An 11,248-nucleotide genomic window follows, 5' to 3' on the forward strand; every position below is an offset into this window, starting at 1 on the left:
TTCAGAAACAACAAGTGATACTTTATAAACAAAGAAAAAACTTTTGATTTATACTCCTCTGCCTTCATATTTGTAAACAACCTGAACGTAGATGGATTTCTGGTCAATTGGCGTTATGAGGGTCTTTCCGTGTGACGGGCAGCCTCGTTCTGGGATTGACCTCTACTATACAAACTATGGAAAAACTAAACCAACTTCGTCACTAGTTTATTTCAGAAATTCTTAATTGGTAGAAGCAATTTACCGAAAATAATTGGATATTTTGTGTCACTTGTCTTACAGCCAGTTATTGTAAAATTACGGGGACTTTTTATATTACCGGACGATATGTCACTAAATGACACATAACGCCTGTTTAGTGTATTGTCATCACATTCACACCTCTGGCATTATGGGCCAATTGTTGTAAAAACAAGACAAACAAATCTTAAACACAACAGCAGAGTTGCAGGCAAAATATATATTATTATATTTATTGAACAAAAAAACATCGAATATTCGAATACCAATTTTGACATTCGAATACCAAACGTTTGATTGAATATTCAAATATTCGTTTGAATCCCTAATAAATTATGATATAAGATTTTAGGCACATGAACATTGTTATCAAGTTTGGTGATCAAAGGAGGTCAATTTAAGGTCCATAACCTCGTGGTGAATTGCAAAGTCTGTTTTGTTATTAAATTTGGTTGAGATATTAAGGTTAATAAACAATGTTAGCAGTAGGATGAAGTTAAAAGCAGACAAGGTGGATTTTGTCAAATTTTAGGTACTATATTGCTTGACTGATATATAGAGGTCTAGTTTGGTTAAAATATTATACCCAAAAATACTGTTTATGGTACAAAGTTTGGTGAGCAAAAATTGGATGAGAAAAGTTTGTTCGACAGCTTTAAAAGAAAGTGACAGACCATGCCAACGCCAGGCAACATGATTCCTGTGTGTTTGTCATGCTGCGCTGATGACACATCAATACATTGAGATCACCTTTCTGATAAAGTAAACCTTACTGTGAATCACACTTCACTTTGAGAAAAATGCAGGCCATAATCACAAAGAGGATTTCTGTGAGTCAAGGCCAAACCATAATCATTCTATGTTAAGCTGTTCTATTTTCAAAATCCCATTAGAATAAAACAAATGCCATAGAAAAAAACAAATCTCATTCTCTGAACAAGTAATGTCATTGATATTAGATTTCACCAAGATTTAACTTCTCCCTGTTAAGATATAGTTCTTTACTAAGATAATTTTTTAAAGTATTTTTTTATAGGCTTAAGATCTACCCACCACCACGAAATCAATTTGTCATAGCCTTATGATGTCACGTCTGAAGCCTTACTATGTCACCTCTCAAACCTTACTATGTCACATTTGCAAGCCTTATTATGTCACATCTCAAGCCTTATTATGTCACCTCTTAAGCCTTTCTATGTCACCTCTCAAGCCTTACTATGTCACCTCTCAAGCATAACTATGTCGCATCTCAAGCCTAACTATGTCACATCTCAAGCCTTACTATGTCACATCTCAAGCCTTATTATGTCACCTCTTAAGACTTATTATGTCACCTCTCAAGCCTAACTATGTCACCTCTCAAGGCCTTATTATCCCACACCTCTCAAGCCTTATTATTTCACCTCTCAAGCCTTACTACGGCACATCTCAAGCCTTATTATGTCACCTCTTAAGCCTTACTATGTCACCTCTCAAGCTTACTATGTCACCACTCAACCTTACTATGTCACCTCTCAAGGCCTTATTATGTCACCTCTCAAGCCTTACTATGTCACATCTCAATCCTTATTATGTCACCTCTTAAGCCTTACTATGTCACCTCTCAAGCCTTACTATGTCACCTCTCAAGCCTTACTATGTCACCTCTCAAGACCTTACTATGTTACCTCTCAAGCCTTACTATGTCACATCTCAAGCCTTATTATGTCACCTCTCAAGCCTTATTATGTCACCTATCAAGCCTTATTATGTCACCTCTCAAGCCTTACCATGTCACCTCTCAATCCTTACTATGTCACCTCTCAAGCCTTACCATGTCACCTCTCAAGCCTTACTAGGTCACCTCTCAAGCCATATAATATCACCTCTCAAGCCTTACTATGTCACCTCTCAAGCCTTACTATGTCACCTCTCAAGCCTTACTATGTCACCTCTCAAGCCTTACTATGTCACCTCTCAAGCCATATAATGTCACCTCTCAAGCCTTATTATGTTACCTCTCAAGCCTTACTATGTCACATCTCAAGCCTTATTATGTCACCTCTCAAGCCTTACTATGTCACCTCTCAAGCCTTACTATGTCACCTCTCAAGCCTAACTATGTCACCTCTCAAGCCTTATTATGTCACCTCTCAAGCCTTACTATGTCGCCTCTCAAGCCTTACTATGTCACCTCTCAAGCCTAACTATGTCACCTCTCTAGTCTTACTATGTCACCTCTCAAGCCATACTATGTCATCTCTCAAGTCTTATTATGTCTCCTCTCAAGCCTTACTATGTCACCTCTCAAGCCTTATTATGTCACCTCTCAAGCCTTATAATGTCACCTCTCAAGCCTTATTATGTCACCTCTCAAGCCTTACTATGTCACCTCTCAAGCCTAACTATGTCACCTCTCAAGCCTTACTATGTCACCTCTCAAGCCTTATTATGTCACGTCTCAAGCCTTATTATGTCACCTCTCAAGCCTTATTATATCATCTCTCAAGCCTTATTATGTCACCCCTCAAGCCTTACTACGTCACCTTTCAAGCCTTACTATGTCACCCCTCAAGCCTTATTCTGTCACCTCTCAAGCCTTACTATGTCGCCTCTCAAGCCTTATTATGTCACCTCTCAAACCTTACTACGTCACCTCTCAAGCCTTATTATGTCACCTTTCAAGGCCTTATTATGTCACATCTCAAGGCCTTATTATGTCACCTCTCAAGCCTTATAATGTCACACCCCTCAATCCTTATTATGTCACCTCTCAGGCCTTATTATGTTACCATCAAAGTCTTACTATGTCACATCTCAATCCTTATTATGTCACCTCTTAAGCCTTACTATGTCACCTCTCAAGCCTTACTATGTCACCTCTCAAGCCTTACTATGTCACCTCTCAAGACCTTACTATGTTACCTCTCAAGCCTTACTATGTCACATCTCAAGCCTTATTATGTCACCTCTCAAGCCTTATTATGTCACCTATCAAGCCTTATTATGTCACCTCTCAAGCCTTACCATGTCACCTCTCAATCCTTACTATGTCACCTCTCAAGCCTTACCATGTCACCTCTCAAGCCTTACTAGGTCACCTCTCAAGCCATATAATATCACCTCTCAAGCCATATAATATCACCTCTCAAGCCTTACTATGTCACTTCTCAAGCCTTACTATGTCACCTCTCAAGCCTTACTATGTCACCTCTCAAGCCATATAATGTCACCTCTCAAGCCTTATTATGTTACCTCTCAAGCCTTACTATGTCACATCTCAAGCCTTATTATGTCACCTCTCAAGCCTTACTATGTCGCCTCTCAAGCCTTACTATGTCACCTCTCAAGCCTAACTATGTCACCTCTCAAGCCTTATTATGTCACCTCTCAAGCCTTACTTTGTCGCCTCTCAAGCCTTACTATGTCACCTCTCAAGCCTTACTATGTCACCTCTCTAGTCTTACTATGTCACCTCTCAAGCCATACTATGTCATCTCTCAAGTCTTATTATGTCTCCTCTCAAGCCTTACTATGTCACCTCTCAAGCCTTATTATGTCACCTCTCAAGCCTTATAATGTCACCTCTCAAGCCTTATTATGTCACCTCTCAAGCCTTACTATGTCACCTCTCAAGCCTAACTATGTCACCTCTCAAGCCTTACTATGTCACCTCTCAAGCCTTATTATGTCACGTCTCATGCCTTATTATGTCACCTCTCAAGCCTTATTATATCATCTCTCAAGCCTTATTATGTCACCCCTCAAGCCTTACTACGTCACCTTTCAAGCCTAACTATGTCACCCCTCAAGCCTTATTATGTCACCTCTCAAGCCTTACTATGTCGCCTCTCAAGCCTTATTATGTCACCTCTCAATCCTTACTATGTCACCTCTTAAGCCATACTATGTCACCTCTCAAGCCTTATTATGTCATCTCTCAAGCCTTATTATGTCACCTCTCAAGCCTTACTATGTCACCTCTCAAGCCTTATTATGTCACCTCTCAAGCCTTATTATGTCACCTCTCAAGCCTTACTATGTCACCTCTCAAGCCTAACTATGTCACCTCTCAAACCTTACTACGTCACCTCTCAAGCCTTATTATGTCACCTCTCAAGGCCTTATTATGTCACTTCTCAAGGCCTTATTATGTCACCTTTCAATGCCTTATTATGTCACCTTTCAAGGCCTTATTATGTCACATCTCAAGGCATTATTATGTCACCTCTCAAGGCCTTATTTTGTCACCTCTCAAGCCTTATAATGTCACACCCCTCAATCCTTATTATGTCACCTCTCAGGCCTTATTATGTTACCATCAAAGTTCAACCAAAATACTTTCGTTTCTTCCTTCCAATATTGAGAAATATAAAGTAAACAATTACTATAATTATATTTTGGCTTTGTGTATCTATGTTGTAATACCACACATATAAGGGCTGCAATAAAATACTGGTAAACTGACATATATTTATTGGTGGTCTTGGCCGCGGAAGGATTTTTATCCTAGTGCCATATCGCAATATGCTTTCCAATTTTCCTGTCAGAGCAAAAATATTTCAAAATTCATCAAAAGTCAATTGAAATGGTACAATAACATTTCCTTGTTTAAAAGCTCATTCTGTTTTTCTTTAACGAGGCATGTTTGAAAAATATCAATTCATGATGATGAGGCTTAAATAAATTTTCCTCAATGTTAACAATATGTAGGGATATATTACAATATGGGCCAGACTCATCATAAATACTCCAAAACCTTGCTGTCTATATCGAATATCTCGATTTTCCAGAACTTTTTTCCTGATCCTTAATTTATTCCGTCTGTTTCTATATTTAAAAAAAAATAACATAAGTTTTATTAATGTTGTGGCAACATCACAGCCATACAAAAAATAACATACAATGAAATACAGTGGTACAAGTACACAAGAACACAAACTTTTACACGGAAGAAGAGTGAACATTTAATTTCCACTTCTGTTGCAAAATGAAAAATATACAAACTTTGTTAAATTTAGAAGTAATTTTAGCGATTTAGTTATCATAAGGTTTTCGAATTTTGATAATGTTGGCCATCTGCAGTAAAAAATGCTTAAATACTTTTTTCGCAGTTCTCTGTGTTTAGGGCAAACTAGAAGGAAATGGTATTCATCCTCAATAGTTCTCATGTTACAATTATTACAATATCTTTCGTGTCGACGAGTATTAGTAAATCTGCCTATTTCTATTTGTAGATCGTGAGATGAATTTCTTAGTTTAGTTAAAGCAATTCCAAATTTATTTTCAGTGATATCACTAAGGTACGTTTCCTGATCAAACTCATGTTTAATTAATTAATTTGAGCAAAGTTTAGGTAGGTTGTTTATTTTTCCATACCATGTCTGTTTATAATTGTTGATTATTCTTTGCCTTATAGGTATTATATCAATAGATAACGTATCTTGATTAAGCCAAATGTTAGTCATCCCAAGGCGATTCAATAAGGTTTGTATATGATAAGCCCAATTATTACGGTTATACGTAGTATCATTGTAAATGTCATCGCGTAGCATATTGTATACTATTTTGATCAGGCTATTATTCGGGGAGTTAAGAATTTTTATCCAGTATCTGATCATTATAATCGTTCTATTAATTTTCATTGGGACCCTTCCTAATTCACCATACAAACATTCTAAATTTTATAATCGTTTAGCACATAATAATTTTCTGCAAAATTTCGTGTGTATCATTTCAACATCTTTGGCATCGTGAAAACCCCAAACTTCTGCCGAATAGTTAAGAACTGGTGTCACTAGACTATCAAATATTATTTTTTTTCTTTTATAGGTAGGTGCAGTTGGCTGAATACAATAAACAAATTATGCATAGAATATGAGGCGTGCTGTGCTAATCGCTTTTGTGGTCTTTTCCAGTTATTGTTCTTATATAAATGCGTCCCAAGATATTTAAAGGAAGTAACTATTTCTACCTCGGCGTCGTAGAGATAAATTGGTAGGTTGTGTGACGGCCTTTTTCAAAAAGTATAGCTTTTGTTTTTTTAGCATTAATTTTTAACCCCCAGGTGTTACAATAATCTTAGAGATCAATTAACATGCATTGTAGAGAGTTTGGGTTATGTGAAAATAAAGCTGCGTCATCCGCAAACATTAGGAAAAATACCTTTATGTCGTTTATAGTAAATATTCCTTCCCGATTACTGTAAATATTAGACGTGACGCCATTCACCAAGAATAAAAATAATAAACTTGAACTCGGACAGCCTTGTTTCAGGCCAGTGCCAGATTCGAACCAGTCTGGTCTTGACTGTTTGTATCTAACACAGCATTTGACCGCAGAATACATCACCTTAAGTGAAAGTACTATTTTAGAGCTTACATTTTTGGACGGTGCCCGCTCAGGGCAGCGTTCATAGTAGGGGCAATCGGCTGAAAAGTTACAAACCGATTTACCGCCTGTCTCGGTCAAAGAAAGAGTGCAGTTTTTCAATGCTTAAAACACCAGTAATATTCAAAGGTTTACAAGAACATTGATAATTATGCAATAAATCTATAATTCTTAAGCACAAAGGATATGTTTAAAATACATTACTTAAGAATGCATGATTTATTTTATCTTGATTTTTTTCCTACGCGAGCTGACCGTTACATTTACGTAAAAATTAAATACTGATAGTGAAAGAGCTTTCCTGGGTACTTGGGTAACAGACGAGGTAAAACTGGCCATGTCGCAGGGTTACAAAATTGTGGAAATATACGAAGTTTGGCATTTTAAAGATATTTCACAATATGACCCAGACTCCAAATGTGGCGGTATATTTACTGAATACGTTAATACCTTCCTGAAACTCAAACAGGAAGCAAGTGGGTGGCCGGAATGGTGCCAAGCAGAAGAAGACGAGCAAAGATATATAAAACAATATTTTGAAAGGGAAGGGATCTGGCTTGATTATGACAAAATACAACGAAACCCCGGGTTAAGGTCACTGGCAAAACTCATGTTGAATTCATTCTAGGGGAAATTCGGTCAAAGGTCAAATTTAACCCGAACGACGTATACTGACGACCCTTCCGTCTTTATGGATATGATGACATCGGATCAACAAGAAGTGAAAAACGTCCGATTCGTCAATGATCAGGCAGTACAATTAGATTGGGTTCACGGGAATGATTTTGTAGACGATTCCTCTCGGACAAACGTAGTGATAGCTGCATATACAACAGCACAGGCCCGTCTAAAACTTTACAGCTACCTACAGCGCCTGGGTCAACGCTGTCTTTATTGTGACACGGATTCAATAATTTTTATTTCAAGACCAGGACAGTGGAGGCCATCCCTTGGGGATCATCTCGGGGATATGACTGACGAGGTTTCGGGGAATAAAATTACGAATTTTGTCACCGGCGTCCCAAAAATTATGCTTACAAAACAGAAAGCTGTGATAAAAACGGTTACTTTTCAATTTGCAAAGTGAAAGGGATCACGCTTAATTTCAAAAACACCCTCAAAATCAATTACGATATGGTAGTAGATATGGTTAGGGGATCATCCGCATGTTCATCTGTTCAAGTTCAAGACATGAAAATATGCAGGGACATCACACAAACTAATATTATTACAAGACAAGAAACCAAAGACTATAGAATTGTGTTTGACAAAAGGGTTATCCATGAGAATTACCTCACCTACCCTTATGGTTACTAATGCGCTGTTTTAGAATGTCATTTGTTTGTTGTATACAACTTTGATGTAAAATATATGTTTTTCAAGGTGATACTTGAGACTACCAAAGACTTTTCAAGGACAGAATTCACAAAACAGTTTATGCCACCATCTCATATCAAAGGATTGTGCTTGAGTTGAACAGCCTTCAAACAGAAACTGTTTCAACACCTTCAATGGATTCATTCTGATTCAGTTTACCCTTGCTGTGATCTGAGCAACTATTTACATCAGTTCAACATTGTAAATTGTTTAAACTTGAAAATTCTGTCTTCGTGCAACTCACATGAATCTATTTACTGTGGACTTTGATATTGACTCTATACAGGAAGAAGAGACCATCTTTATACATGCTGGCATATCTTTTAAAAAGGAAACAAATATTATAACCAACATACTACACTGTTATGTCATCCAAGGACTCAGCTACTGACTCAATTTATAAATACTTCAAAGGAAAAATGTCTCTGTCAATGTAATTACTGCTGTGCATAATAAGACATTTTTTATTATGCGCCCCTTTGAAGAAGAGGGGTATAGTGCTTTGCACATGTCGGTCGGTCGGTCGGTACCGTCTGTAGACCAAAGCTTGTCCGAGTGATAACTCAACAATTCCTGGACGTATGGTCATCAAACTTGACATGAAGGCTGGGCCTGACCAGTAGATGATTTTAGGGCTCATTGGGTCGAAGGTCAAGGTCACAGTGACCATGAATGGTAAATTAATTTTAAAGCTTGTCCGAGTGATAACTCAACAATGCCTAGACCTTTCGTCATCAAACTTGATATGGAAGTTGGGCCTCACCAGTAGATGACCCCTATTGGTTTTGGGGATCATCGAGCCAAAGATCAAGGTCACAGTGACCTTGAATGGTAAAAGGTTGTCCAAGTGATAAATCAACAATGCCTGCCCCCATGGCCCTCAAAATTGACTCGAAGGTTGGGCCTTACCAGTAGATGACCCCTATTGATTTTAGAGGTCAAAGGTCAAGGTCAAAGTGATCTTGAAAGCAAACTCGACAATTCCTGGACCAATCATGCCATTCAGTCTGAATGGTCATCAAACTTGACATAAAGGTTGGGCCTGACCAGTAGATGACCCCTCTTGACTTTGAGGGTCATCAAGCCAAGGTCAAGGTCACAATAACCTTTAATGCAAAAAAGATAACAAATCCTCTCTCAGGGATATCTCAACAATGCCTGAACCTATGATCATCAAACTTGACATGGAAGTTGGTCCTGACAAGGAGATGACGCTTATTGATTTTAGGAGTCATTGGGTCAAAGGTCAAGTTCACAGTGACCTTGAATGCGAAAATGTTTCGAGTGATAACTTGACAATGCCTGTATCCATGGCCCTCAAACCTGACTTGGAGTTGTGTCTGGCCTGTAGATGAGTCCCTTTCATTTTAGGGGTCATCGGGTCAAACGTCAAGGTCACAGTGACATTGATTGAAAAAAGCTTGTCTGTGTAATAACATGTCAATGCCTGAACCCATGTTCCTCAAACTTGACATTTATATTTTTGTAGACCAGCTGATGACTCATATGGATTTTGAGGTCAAAGGTCATGGTCATAACAAACTCTATCCTCACACTTTGAATGGTCATAATCTTAAAACTGCCTCAACGGCATCAAATGTCAGTGACTAATCAGCTGTCATTTCGGTCCATGCTTATTTCATTAAATTATTCATATAATCCTGACAACATGGCGCTCAGGTGGGGCATAATGTTTGACAAACATCTCTTGTTGATACTTGGCTCATTTCTTACATGTAGCTGTAACATTTTGGGCAACTTCTCAATTATTTTGTTTAAGACATTTTACTCATCTAAGCCTACGTTAGTGTTCATGTTAACTTTTATGACTGCTGTTTATTGTACTTTTCATAAATTATTTTTAATGACTTTTTCTCAAGAACCATTTGGCTAAGTATGTCTCCTCCTGAAATAGACTTATTCTTTTAGCCCCAGTTGTCTGTCTGTCCGTCTGTAACAAATTGTGTCTGCCCCATGTCTCTTTAACCTTTTGAAGGATTTGATATAACTTCCCACAAATGTACACCATATTGAGAGGAAGGGTTTATTATTATAACTGTTGAGCAGTTTCTGAACTTGACTGTATTATATCTTGCATTTACCTCAAGCTGTTAAGTGAACAATATAACATTGACCAATACAAGGAACTAAACCTTCTAGGTCACCATTTTGGAATAAAGTAATACTTAAAGCTCATATTTCCATAAGAATCTGCTCATATACAGTTTAAATAGCTTATACAAGTATATCATTTCAACATAACATCAGATCCTCCACTGTTTTATGTTTTTTTATGTTTGCAACATTTTTTTTGAACTTTGATTTATATATCATGACTTTTATGAACAAATACCAAACAGCAACTCACTGATCTATACTCATTTGGGCAGAATTTTGTAAATCCAAGCATTGTCATTTGATATTCAATGCTTTTTGGCAAATTGGGACATTTTCTGTCACATTAAAATCAATATTAACAATAAATATCCAACTTCAATATTCTCATATTTTTGTGCCCATTATTTGCCAATTATTTTTTTGTCTATTGGTATACATGTATGTTTATTCATACTGTTTTTCAAAATAATGAATTAATAAAATGTTTGAAATATTTTATTTGTTCATAACTTATTTAATATAACAAAAAGATGACTGCATTTTGTTTTATTTCACATCATGATCACTCATAGAGCGAGACTTAGAGAAGTGTAGTGATATAGCCACAGGTGTTTGTCTGACTTTCTCCTACCCAAGAGGGCATGTGTTTGAATCCCAAGTTGGAAAACAGTTCAAAGGTCAGTTGATGTATCCTGATTGCAGGCAAAAAGAAACACTCTATAATGGGCACCTGTAAAATAGAAGATACATAATCTTTACTATTATCCATAAAACGTGAAAGTTGTTAGTAAAATAAAAAAAGAAATGGTCTAACATTTTTTTTCAAATACAATTCTTGATAATATTTCTTGTAAAAGTACACATTTATCTTAAGAGATAAAAAAACACTACAGTACAAATTTGTTTTGTAAAAGCCATTTCTCAAATTCAAATGAAATGCCTGCCTTGACGGTGATATTTTGTATTAAGATTACATATATTAGTAAAAAATCGGTAGTTTGCAAGAAGCAGTAGCAAGTATTTTCTTATTTCATACTATGTTATAATGGCAATTGCACCTGTTTTTGAAAGACTGGGTCTAATAACACTAAAAAATATAATAATAATCCTACTCCCCGATTACTGTTTGCATAGTTTTTGCAAT

This window comes from Mya arenaria, chromosome 3 (assembly GCF_026914265.1).
Source record: "Mya arenaria isolate MELC-2E11 chromosome 3, ASM2691426v1".
NCBI classification, from domain to species: domain Eukaryota; kingdom Metazoa; phylum Mollusca; class Bivalvia; order Myida; family Myidae; genus Mya; species Mya arenaria.